Source organism: Canis lupus, chromosome 37, assembly GCF_011100685.1.
Source record: "Canis lupus familiaris isolate Mischka breed German Shepherd chromosome 37, alternate assembly UU_Cfam_GSD_1.0, whole genome shotgun sequence".
NCBI classification, from domain to species: domain Eukaryota; kingdom Metazoa; phylum Chordata; class Mammalia; order Carnivora; family Canidae; genus Canis; species Canis lupus.
The window spans coordinates 17,775,589-17,788,930 of record NC_049258.1 but is presented as its reverse complement, the minus strand read 5'-3'; the positions used below and the strand labels follow the sequence as shown (position 1 = coordinate 17,788,930).

The window sequence follows — 13,342 nt, the reverse complement described above, 5'->3', positions numbered from 1 at the left end:
CCCTTCTTTGTCTCTTTTTATAATCTTTGTTTTAAAATCTAGTTGATGTAATAGAAGTATTGCTACCCCAGCTTTCTTTTCATTTTAATTTGGGTGGAATATTTTTTCCATCCCCTTACTTTCAGTCTGTATGTGTCTTTAAGTCTAAAATGTATCTTTTATAGGCAGTAATAGATGGGTCTTTTTTTTTATTGTTGATCCATCCAGTTACCCTGTGTCTTTTTTTTTTTTTAAAGATTTTATTTATTTATTTGAAATAGAAGGAACATGCAAGAGAGAGAGCATGAGTGTGAGGGGGGCAAAGAGGAGAGAGAGAAGCAGGCTCCTCTATTGAACAGGGAGCCCGATGGGGGCTTGATCCCAGGATTCCGGGATCGTGACCTGAGCTGAAGGCAGACATTTAACTGACTGAGCTGTCCAGACACCCCCTATCCTTTGTCTTTGGAAGAGTTAATCCATTTCAATTTAAAGTATTTATTGATATCTATGCACTTACTGTTATTTTGTTGTTTTCAGGTTGTTTTTGTAGTCCTTCTTTTTTCCTTTATTGTTCTCTTTATTTCTTCTTTACTTCTGAATGATAGTTTTGCCAGGTAAAGTATTCTTGGTTGTATGTTTTTGTATTTTGGGTTTTTTTTTTTTTTTCTTTCAGCACTGTTAAGTATATCACACCTTCTGGTCTGCAGTAAAATTTCTGCTAAAAAATCAGCTGACAGTCTGATGAATATTCTCTTGCTTTTTTGTTGTTGCTCTTCAGTTTTTATTTTTTTAATTATTATGTGTCTTGGTGTGGAACTCTTTGAGTTCATCTTATTTGGGGCTCTCTTTCCTTCCTGGATATTTCTTTCCTTCCCCTGGTTAAGGAAGTAATCAGCTATAATTTCTTCGGATGAGTTTTCTGCCCCTTCTCTCTCTCTCCTCCTTATGGACTTCCTATAATTTGAATGTTAATATGGTTTGATGTTCTTCTAGAGGACCCTGAAATTATCTTCATTTTTAATTCTTTTTTCTTTTTGCTATTCAGCTTAGATGATTTCCATTATCCTTTCTTCCAGATTGCTGATCTGTTCTTCTGCAAGTCTGATCTGTTGTTGATTCCCTCTAGAGTGGTTTTCATTTTAGTTATAATGCTCTTTAGCTCTCATTGGTTCTTTTTTTAACTTCTGTCTCTTTCTGGAAATTCTTGCTGTGTTCATCCATTCTGAGTTTGGTGAGCATCTTTATGACCGCTACTTTGAAAATTTTATCAGGTATAATTGCTTATCTCCATTTTGTTTAGTTATTTTTTTGAGGTTTTGTCTTTTTCTTTCATTTTAAACATTTTTTTGTCTTCTCATTTCGCCTCAATCTTTCTGTTTATATGTATTAGAATGATCAACTGTGACTATTGATCTTGAAGGAATGGTCTTATATAGAGGAAATCCTTTTTGGTCCAGAAGTCTATTCTCTAATGGTCAACAGAACCACTTGCTCCAGTGTTGTTCTGACTGTGGGGTGTATGTGCCCTCCTGTTATGGCTAGACTATAAGTGCTCTGGGTGCATTGGTGGGTAGGGCTGGCTCCCTCAAACAGGAGCCACTTGGAAGGGTGCTTGTCTTAGCCGAGGCTGCATGCTGGGACAGGTGCCACTTTTTTGAGATGTTAGTGTCAGCTGAGTCTGGCAGGGTAGGAGCTGCTTTGTATGGTTACCTGCTGGGGTAGGTGGATTGGGATGGGCAGGTCTGCAGGGGAATGCCGGGGCAGAGGGAGCAGTACTACTAGCAAGGTAAATGGAGAGTGTCTGAAATGGCACAAGTCAGCTTTGGGCCAACTAGCCAGGAAGAAGGCAAGAAAAATGGTGCCTGCCAGCAGCACTTCTGTCCTGGAGAAAGTTCCTACAGATTCCAGTGCCTATATTACACACCCTAAACTTAGTCAATAGATCTCTTTTATATATGGCCCAGAAGCTTTTCAAATGGCTGCCTCTGTAGTGCTTCTTGGAGAAAGTGAGTTTGTATGTTCTTTAGAATCAGAGTCCTGGCTTCCTTATAGCCCTTTGGCTCTCCCAAAATAAGCCCCATTGATTTTCAAAGCTTCCGGAATTAAGGCCTGCTGATTTTCAGAGCAAGACATTATGAAGGCTTGTCTTCTTGATGCAAGTTCACAGGACATGGGGTACCTGTTGTGGGGCTTGAACTTCTTCCTTTTTAGGGAGTACTTTTATGCCTGTGATATCCCTCCTGTTTGTGGGTGCCAAGCTAGGGTGAGGGTGGTGATCAAACAAAGTCTTTACCCCTCCCACCCTATTTGATGTTGCTTTTCCTTTATATCATTAGCTGTGGAATAACTGTTCTGCCTCTCTTCAGATTGTTCTCAGAAATAGTTGCTGTATATATAATTTCAGCATTGGTGTGTCTTTGTTAAATGATCTTAGGATCCTCCTTCTCCAGCTTGATTGGGATCTATTTGGCTATTGGTATTTTGGTAGGGATTTGTTGAATCTGTAAATCACATCAGTAGTATTATCTTAACACTAATATAATGTCTTCTAATCCATGCACATAAGATATCTTTCCACTTATTTATGTTCTCTTTAATTCCTTTCAGCAGTATTGTATAGTTTTCAGGTTGTAAGTCTTTCACCCCCTCGGTTCAACTTATTTCAAGGTATTTTATTTTTTTCATCTGCAAATAGACAATTTTATTTCTTTTAAATTTTTATCTGTTTCTTTTCCTTGCATAATTACTCTGGCTAAACTTTCAGTATAATATTGAACATCAGTAGTGAAGGTGAAGATAAGGACACCCTGGTCTTGTTTTTCATCTTTAAGTGGAAAATTTTTAGCCTTTTATCATTGACTATGATGTTAGTGGTGGATTTTTCATACATTATTACTAGGTATAGTTCAACTCATATGCTTTTAAGTATGTCTGTTGGAAAGAATCCCAGAAATTGAATTGCTAGGTCAAAAAGTATATAGGTTTATAAATTTAGTTTTTTGGGGCACCTAGGTAGCACAGTCAGTTAAGCATCCAACTCTTGGTTCTGATCTTGTGGTCATGAGACCAAGCCTGCATTGGACTGTGCAGGCAGTCTGCTTGAGATTCTCTCACCCTCTCCCACTCATACATGCATGCTCGCTTTTCTGGCTCTCTCTAAAAAAATCTTTAAAAAGAAATTCTTTTTTTTTTTTGATTGACAAGTTGCCCTCCATATGGAGATGAACCAGTTTACATTCCCACCAGCAATGTATGAGTGCCAATTTCTTTATCCACAGTAAAATTTTAAACTTTTGGCCATTATTTTAAACCAATTTTGTAGATAGAAAACATGGTTTTCATGGTGTAGTTTCCATTTACATTATTTTAATATGTGACTGATCATTTTTGCATATGTTTAAGAGACATTTTTATTTGTGAACTGGCTTCCTATATCTGTTGCCCACTTTTCTGTTGAGTATTTGTTACCTTTTTATTGATTTTTAAGTGTTTCCTATATGTTGGGAAAATATTTTATTACATATTTTCTCACATATACTTAATATATATGTTAGAGAAATCTGCCCTTTGTTACGACTTGCTGGTATTTTTTTCCCCCTGTTTTTCCTTACTCTTTCGATTTTTCCCCCCATGGAGAAGGTTTTAATTTTTATTGATAAATTTATCAAGCTTTTTATTATAGCTTCTGGTTTTTGAGTCCGAGTTCCAAAGTTTTGCCGCATTCTGAGTCGTAAAATCATTCTATATTTTCTTATTTTGTTATTTATTTCTACTAGGGGTTCTTTAATACAGCCTGTAATCAAAATGATATTTCACTCCTTAAAATAATTTAACAATTATCTCTCCATCAGACTTTTAAGTATACTCAAATTACCTAATAAAAGCACCATACTTATTGAATTTAAATGGCTATAGTTCTTAGAATGCTCCCATGCTTCCATTTCATACTAGCTTAGTACAAGGTTAGAAGTAGTTAAACATGATTGAGATTTGGGAGATGCAGAATTCCTTTAGAGTAAGCCTGCACTTGCCAAGTGTATGCAGAACTTCTAATCTTTGCATTCAGGAGGGAGTCTTATTGGGGAAATAGATATTCATGTGCAATAGCAGAGGCATATACAGCTATTTAGAATAATCTTAGGATGTTTTCCCTATTTTTCTTTCTTTGTCCTCTTTTATTTTAGAAATACTATCTATCATGTGCCACACAGTGTATAGGCATTGGAAATACCATGGTGAACACAGTAGAAAGGGTTCCTGCCTTTATGGAGCTTGTATTCAATTTGGGGAGAGATAATATATAAATTTTAACTGATGATGTGCTTTTTAAAAAACAGTAGACTGAGCTAAGGAGATACAGTTGTGGGGAAGAGGGTAGTCTCTTTTACATAAGATAGCTGCACAAGTCTTTTGAAAATAATTGGCATTTGAATAGAGATGTGATTGATGTGAGGAGGATTTTAAGATGCAGCATTGTAGTATATCCAAGTGCTTAAATCAGCAGCAAGAAAAAAAGGCCAAAAAAGTAGCTAACCTTGGTGGAAATAGATAATTCAAAGAACGGAAAATAACACCCAGAATAGCCTGTTATAAAAAAGGAGCAATAATAGAACCAAAAAAATTCCTTTAGAAATTAAAAATAAAGTTACTGAAATTAAAGTTTCAGTATAAAAATTAGATTATAAAGTCATAGAAATCTACCAGAACACAGAAAAATTATACATGAAGCGTTCCCACAGTTAAAAAAAAACATGGTGCTTTCAGTTTGAGATACTGTTGAGCATTAGGAATTAAGTAGCCTACACCTAAACGCATTTTCATGAAATTTTTTTAGTATCTTGGTTGTAAGATCTTAAAGCTTTTGAAAGGAAAACAAAACTAACCACAAAAACAACACATGATCTGTAATGGATAAGAATGGAACTGCTGTTGAAATTCTCACTGGTGACTCTCTAGATGCCAGAAGACAATGGAACAGTATCTTCAAAGTTCTGAAGAAAGATTGTTTTTGGATGAGATAAAATTGTCATTATTTTCAGATGAAATAATTATATAGGAAATCCAACAGAATCGACAGATTATTAAAACAAATATACTTTCTCCACATATAATTAATAACTAATTAAAAATATAATAAAAACGACATATATCCCCAGACTGTTAAATACCTATTTACAAAGAATACATAAAATTGCTATAGAAATAAGTATAAAGTTCTTATATAGGATAAAAGGTAATATCTTAATAAGTGGGAGACATGCAAGCTTCCTGAACTAAAGGTAATTGCGGTCAGAATTTTTGCTGGATATTTTGAAACATATTAACTTATTTAAAAATATATATCCAAAAAATATATATATCCATAATTAGTTAAGTTACATTAAAAAAAAAAAAAAAAGAAGAAGAGGGTGAATAGGTGGTAGGACTACCAGATACTGACTTAAAATCCTGCATTATATGGGTTGACACAAGTGCAGACAAATGGATTCCGAATAAGGTCTCTAGGACAATATCATTTATGTAAGCTTACATTTAAATTTAAATGTGTCCCATAATACACACACACAAAAAGGTCCAAATACATTAGAATAGGGGTGAAAGGAAATAGTAGTGGAGAATGAGGATAGAAGAGGATTTAAGGGCACCTGGGTGGCTCAGCTAAGTGCCTGATCTCGGCTCAGATCTTAATCTCAAGATTGTGAGTTCAAGCTTCACACCAGGCTCCGTGCTCGATGTGGAGGCTATTAAAAAAAAAAAGAAAAAGAAAAAAAAAGAATATAAAACAATGGTTTAAATTGTATGGTATCACACTAGTGACCATATCACCATTTTTTATATATTCATCAACTCTTGGACATTTGCGTTGTCTCTGAGTTTTGGCTATTATGAGTAAAGCTGCTATAAATATAGAACTTTTTGTGCCACTGTTTTTGATATCATTTCACATTACCACCAGCAAGGTATGAGAGTTCAAATTCTTGCATATCCAACACAACATTGCCAGTCCTTGTAATGCTATCAATAGCTAGCTGGGTGTGTATTGGTATTGTAAGTAAATGATGCTTACTTTTGGCTTAATTTGCCTCTCTCTCTCTCTCTCTTTTTCTAACTTCTTTTAAGATGGGAGCTTTTAAAAACATTGATTTTCAGTATTTTCTAAGAAAACCACAGAAAGCTATAATTTTCCTTTTGAGCACTGCTTTAACATCTTATAATTTTTGATATATCTTAATTCAAAATATTTTCTAATTTCTTATATGATTTCCTCTTTTACCCTGGATTATTTAGAATTGTGTTTCATTTTCAAATATTTGGGGATTTTTCCAAATATCTTTTTCTTACTGATTTCTTGTTTAATTCCATTGTGATCACAAAACATACTATGTATGATTTCAGTCCTTTTAAATTTGAGATTTGTTTTATGGCTCATCATATAGTCTATCTTGTTGAATATTACATGGATACTTTAAAAAAGTGTATATTCTGTTTTATTTATGGAGTTTTCTATAAATGTTTGTTAGGGTTATTTAGTTGATAATACCAGTCAAGTCTTTTATATCCTTACTGATTTTCTTGCTCCTTAGTTCAAATATCCAATTATAAGTGTGGATTTGTCTATTTCTCTTTTTAGTTATTTCCATTTTTGCTTCATATATTTTGAAGTTTGGTTAGAACTTAGTTTTATTTTTATGTCTTTATGATTTGACCCTTTTATTCTTTTTTTTTTTTAATTTTTATTTATTTATGATAGTCACAGAGAGAGAAAGAGAGAGGCAGAGACATAGGCAGAGGCAGCAGGCTCCATGCACCGGGAGCCCGATGTGGGATTCGATCCCGGGTCTCTAGGATCGCACCCTGGGCCAAAGGCAGGTGCCAAACCGCTGCGCCACCCAGGGATCCCTGACCCTTTTATTCTTATATGTTTGTCTATATTCCTGAAATCTACTTTCACTGATACTAATATAAGGATTAATGTTTGGGTGGTATATCTGCTTTCATACTTTTACTTGTAACTTATATATGACTTTATTTTTTTAAAAAGATTTTATTTATTCATGAGAGACAGAGAGAGGCAGAGACATAGGCAGAGGAAGAAGCAGGCTCCATATAGGGAGCCCGATGTGGGACTCGACTCGAATCCCAGGACCCCAGAATCACGCCCTGAGCCGAAGGCGGGTGCTAAACCATTGAGCCACCCAGGCGCCCCTATATGACCTTATATTTAAAGTGGTTTTCTTGTAGACAGTATATGTTTAGGTCTTTTTTTATCCAATCTGAAAGTTTCTGCCTTTTAATCAGCATATTTAGGCCATTTACATTTAATGTAATTATAATATAGTTAGGTTTAAATCTTCCATTTTTTGGTTTATTTCTCACATGTGTTGTTTTTTTCCTGCTTCTTCCTCCCCTCCTCCAAATTAATTGCTCTTAGACTGGCCTTTGTTGCTTCATTCCATGCGTGTGTAGATTATTATTTGACAATTATTAAAACACACCCCATGTGAACTTCTGGAACCCTTTCTCTTTATAGCTTCCTCTCTTAGGGCACTCTCTTCTACAAATCTCTCCCCAGACCTTAGTATCTGTCTCTTCATATCAGGTAGACTGTCATATTCTACTTGGACCCCCCTGCTTGTGCCAAAATTTTAGGAACATACCTCCATGCAAAAAGGTGTTAGATTTATAGGATCACTTCATTTGTTTTCTTCTCTCAGGGATAACAGTCTATGCTGCTGTTGTCCAAATTCTGAAAACAGTTGCTAGATAAGTCATATAGCTGTACTTCTTCATGGACAGAAATGGAGATGCCTTTTTTCCTTTCAAAACTGATTTTCAAAACAGTAGCTCACTTAGCTATTGTTTAGTCTTTTTCCTCTACAAGTTTGAAAGTGTTTGCATTTATCTCATTCAAATGTTGGGTTCCTTAAGAAGCACTGCAACAATTCTGGTTTCTTATTTCATTCTTCCTCCTACTATGGTATGGTGACCAACAAAAGCATCTCATTGAAATATTTTTTTAAAGGTCATAGTCACCTTTTAGTTACCAGGTCTAATGCAGAACTTCTGATTCCAGCAATGTGGTAAAATAGTTCTTAGGAAAACATCTAGATACAAAATATTAGAATGTAAAATGTAGAGAATATTTTATACAATGCATGGTTAATCTGACTAGGAGAATGGAAATCGTCAGAATTGAAAATGAAGAAAGGACGAGAGAGAGAGAGAGAGAGAAATGTTTAATAGTCTTGAAATAGACTGGAGCTGAAGCCTAGAACCTGGGATATATAAAGAGGCATATTAGAGATCCCGCATAAAACCAAGGGCCTTCAGATGTTACTCACTTTATTAATGGGTGAACTAGAACTCAAACCTGGTACACAAAGATGCAAAGAGCTTGCCTTTGCTTGACTAAAAATGGAAAAAAGGATTTCTGCATAGAATTTATATGATAGGTTAAGCCTTTTAGATCTTTAAAGTCATGCTTCAGATGTAACTCATTTAAAAAGACAAAAATTGGGTTTTAAAATAGGTAAACTCATGTTCCAGGTTGGCAAAATTCAAATGTTGCAATTATCATATACAGAATTAAAATCAAGTAAGTTAAATATGTTTAAGAAAAATAAATTAGAGGGGTACCTGACTGGCTCAGTCACAAGAGCATGTGACTTTTGATTTCATAATCATGAGTTTAAGCCTCACATTGGGTGTAGAGATTACTTTTTTAAAAAAAGGAAAAGAAAATATTAAAAAACGTAATTAGAAGTTAGTAATAGGAGTAAGTGGATAGGTACATGAAGAGAGAATTGTGTGTCGGGGAACTGATAGGAATGAAATAATACAGAATGAAATATGTAGAGAAATTAGAGAAATATGTGAAAAGAAACTAATAAAAATAGAGGAGATCTAACATATATATATGTCTTCAGAGAAGAAACAACTCAGGAGAGCTGGCTTCTGCAACTACTTTTACCCTAGCGCTTTGGCAAGAATTTTCAATTTTGGTGCACATGCTAGTAGATGAAAGCTGTGGGGGATGCTTTTGGTGCCATTTTGGGAGACCTGAATCATATGGTTATTTTCACTTCAGAATATTTTGACTATTGTTTTTCTCAACATTTGCTGAATACTGGGGCTGCACAGAGCAGGAGGCTCAAAACATAAATGATAAAAGCCCCTTAAAAGCAGAGTGATGTTCAGTATACCCTAAAGACTTTATCTTAAGGTCTGTATAATCAGGAGAAATTTTATAAAATACATCACACACTTAATTGAAAACCTTGAAGGGCCAAGAGCAGATCAGATATAATAACCATACTAGGGCTCCAACCCAGACTTAACTGAGGAGCACTCACATTAGATTAAAAGGGAGAAATCCACACTGTATCTACTTAGCAGTAGAGAGAGAGAACTCTTTCTAAAGAAAGATTACATCATATGGAGACTTTTGATTAAAAAAAAATACCATTTGGCCTTCAGCTAAAGATTACTAGGGATTGTGGAGCATCTGGGTGGCATAGTTTGTTGGACATTCAGCTCTTGGTTTCCATTGGATTTTGATCTCAGGGTCATGAGATTGAGCCCAGCATTGGTCTCTGCACCTCACATGGAGTCTGTTTGAAAGTCTCCTTCCCTCTGCCCATTCCACTGTTTCTCTCTTTCCTTCTAAAATAAATAAATAAATCTTTAAAAAACTATTAGGCATTGCAAAAGATGGGAGCCCATAACTAGTCTTCAAGAGGAAAAACAGACTAGCCTCAGACTATCAAGTGATTCTGATACTGGATTTAGCTAATAAGAACTTTAAAATGGCTGTGATTAATATGTTAAGAAAAAAAAGTAGAAAACAAGTAGAAAAAATAAGCAGACTATTTCACTAGATAATTGAAGTCTACTTTTTGAAAAGAGACTCCTCTGAACATTTCGAACTGAAAAATACATGTGAAATTAATACCTCACCAGATGAATTTAACTACAAATTAGATTACAAATTAGAGTAGAATTCAGGAATAATAAACTAAAATATTTATTAATATAAAACACCAAGTGGAACCACAAGGATAAGAAAGAATTTTAAAAATAAAAAAACAAAACCAAAAACAGAACACCCCCCCCCCCCCCAATGAAGTTGGAGTGTGGTCAAGGAAAACCTTGGGTAATCATTTCAATGGGTTCACAAAAGGTATATGATTAAATTCAACACTAATATATTAAAAAATACTTTTTGCAGCCTATGAACATATTCTGATAGAATATAACCCCCCTAAAAAAATCTACAATTATTCTTAATCCGTATCATTCTTAATTCTAAGAAATTAAGAGCATTTCCTTTATAATATAGAACAAAACAGTATTTTCTTTTTCATTTCTAATCATTACTGAAGTGGGGAACCCATGTGGCATGGTTGGAACCCCCTAAATAATAATAAAATAAAATTTTAGGACTGAGTGAAAGAAACTAAACTGTCACTATTTGTAGATAATATGTTTGGATAATAGAAAACTAAAAAGAAAAAAAAAACTACAAATATATTTAGAATGAAAAAGTTCAGCCAAGTTGTGGAGTATGTTCAAAATATGAAAGTCTATTTTACTTTTAAATTCCTCTTACAATTGAAAAACTAAATATAAAAATACCTAGAAAAATACAACTAACAAAATATGTGAAGACATTTAGAGAAGAAAATCATAGTTTTAGTGAAAGAAAGAGGACCTAAATAAATGAAGAGAGACGGTATATTCATGGATTGGATGACCTTTAGTTATGATATTGAAAATCAAAAATCTCCCATTTGATTTACAAATACAGTATAGAAAAGCTCTACAGGTTTTTGGTAGAAATTAAACTATTTCTAAAATTTATAAATTTGATGAAAGCCAGCCAGTAATAGCCAACACACTCCTGAGGAACAAGGTAGAGAAACTTGCACTATCATGTCAAGATGTAAACATATAATAATTAAGACATTGGTTATTAGCATAGACACAAATAGTACAACATGAGAGATCCCTGAAATAGTCCCACACATGTCTGGAATGTGGTATAAATAACAGGTAGCGTTGTAGATCATTTGGAGAGGATGTTCAATAAAAGATGTTTGGTGAGTTTATGATCCATATAGGAAAGAAAAATTAAATTGAAATTGGATTCACATCATGCAGTGAAAAAAAATCAATTTCAGATAAAGACATGAATACAAAAGGCAAAACCTTAGAGCTTTAGGGAAAAGTGAAAGCATATCTTTATGACTTCAGGGTGGGGAAAGACTTCCTCATAAAGATACAAAGTGCAAACCATATATAAGCGGAAACATTTAAACTAACATCTGTTGACCAAAAGACACTGCAAAGAAAGTGAAAAGAAGCTCAGGCAGGGAGCAATGTATAGAACCTACAGAGGATTTGTAACTTTCCAGAGCCTGTAAAGAAAACTTTAAAAATCATAAAGAAAAAGACATTCAAAGCGAAAAATCATCAAAACATGTTATTTCCCAAAAGAAGGAAAAGTGAATGGCTAATTTTGGTATGAAAAGGTGGCCAACATAAATAGTAAGCAGAACAATGCAAGTTTCATCCATGAGATCATATTTGCATGCTCTGTGATTTGCAAAAATAAATCTCATGACAATATGCGTGTTGGCATGAATCTAAAGCAGGGAGAACCAAGGTCTGCTTTGTTGGAGTAAAAATTTAGTTACAACTACTTTGTAATGCAACATATCATCTAGTGAAATTGAACATGTGCATTCATGCATTTCTTTAACCCAGCAATTCCCTTTCTAGCAGTATACTCCAGAGAAATTCTTACACCCGTGTACCAGGAGATGAATAAGGTATTCATACTAGCATTGTTTATAATAATAAAAAGCGAGGAACATTCTAGATATTTATAAATAGGAGAATGATGAATTAATTGCATGTACATAATGTTGGGTAATACAGCAGGAGAATACATTTAACACAGAGAGAGAGAGAGAGAGAGAACACGAGTGGAGAAAAGGGCAGAGGGAGAAGCAGACTCCTTGCGGCGCAGCCAGATGGAGAACTCCATCCCGAAACTCTGGGCTTGTGACCTGAGCTCAAGGCTTAACCTACTGAGCCACCCAGACGCCCTGTCTATATACGTTTTAAAGCATACAGATTTAAAAAGTTACATAGAATTACATATATTTATGTGGAAAAACTATAAAGGACATCAAGAAATGATAAAATTCAGGATACCAGTTACTCCAGAAAGTATGAGAAAATATGTGATTAAGGAGGTACATTGTATTAGTTAAGATATAGGTTTAGCTGCATTTGACAGAAACCCCACATAAGTGACATAAGATACAGGTTTACTTGTCTTATAACAGGTTGAAAGTAGCCTGGGCACGGCAGTTATGTTCCACACGGTTATCCAGGAGCCAGACTCCCCTTTTCTGTTTGATCTTTCTAAGTATCCCCCTCATCCGCACAGTGACGGTGGCTCACCACCACAGCCATGTTGCAAGTGTGATGTGGCAGAGTGGAGGAGTAAGTGACCTTACAAAGGAGGTTGCACGTATGCCTTCTCTTCATGGTCTTCTGGCTAGACCAAATCTATTGTATAGTAATTTTTAGATCCAAGGAGGCTTGAGAACTATGCCCACCTGAAAATCAGGAGTTCTAGAACAGAGAGAAAGAGAGTACAGGTATTGGGAGGAACATAGCAATTTCTGCCACAGGTTCATGGGACTAGGGTAGGAGGAGAAAACATAAAGGTATTGGAATTGTTCTGTTTCTTGAAATAGGATGGTGAGTATAGTTGTCTTTTTAACATTTTATTTTATGCCTTCCCTATAAATTATATACTTTTGTATATATGAAGTGTTTCGTTATTAAAGCTAGAAAGTTTAGTGGATACTTTTCAGCTGTATTTCATTTGAATCTTATGCAGCATATGGTAACTGTTGATCACACTTTCTAGACATTTGAATTTTTATTGGCAAGAATCTCCTGGTCTTTCTCTTATTTTTCCATCCATTCCTTTTCAGCCTCCTGGGCTTCACTTTCTCTGCAGGGAACAAAAAGGCCTTTTCCTAGATGCCCCTCACTTGTCTTCATAATTATTTAGGATAGTTTCAAATTGGCTAATGGGTTTCCTGGATTTGGAAAAATTGCAAGAGAAAACTAATTATATGGTAAATATTCAGATTTTATCACCTTTTATTTATAATGCTCTATCCATATATGGAAAAGGGAGGTTAGCACATTTTTTCTTTGTAACTTTAAATATTTTTTTACATCTTTCTGTAAAAGGGCAAATAATTCTAGCATGAGTCCAAAGTACAAGTGTATCTTGTAAAAGGTAAGAAACAGCAACTTTTCACCTAAGTATATACAT

At 34.7% G+C, this 13,342-nt stretch overlaps 1 protein-coding gene and 1 long non-coding RNA gene across 19 annotated transcripts in view; one reads left to right on the top strand and one right to left on the bottom strand.

Annotated features, from left to right (window-relative positions):
* KANSL1L (KAT8 regulatory NSL complex subunit 1 like) overlaps positions 1-13,342 on the top strand; it is a 130,841-nt gene that overhangs the window by 93,421 nt on the left and 24,078 nt on the right. The gene's annotated exons all lie outside the window — the stretch shown is intronic.
* The window catches only part of LOC102152600, an 86,930-nt gene that overhangs the window by 62,963 nt on the left and 10,625 nt on the right, over positions 1-13,342 (bottom strand). For 7 of the 8 annotated variants that reach the window (XR_005385323.1, XR_005385324.1, XR_005385326.1 and 4 more), the window contains one exon: positions 5,625-5,720. This is a non-coding gene — a long non-coding RNA (uncharacterized LOC102152600). Of the gene's footprint in view, positions 1-5,624; positions 5,721-7,637; positions 8,053-13,342 lie in introns of those variants that run through there. The other variant, XR_005385328.1, reaches the window with a different exon arrangement.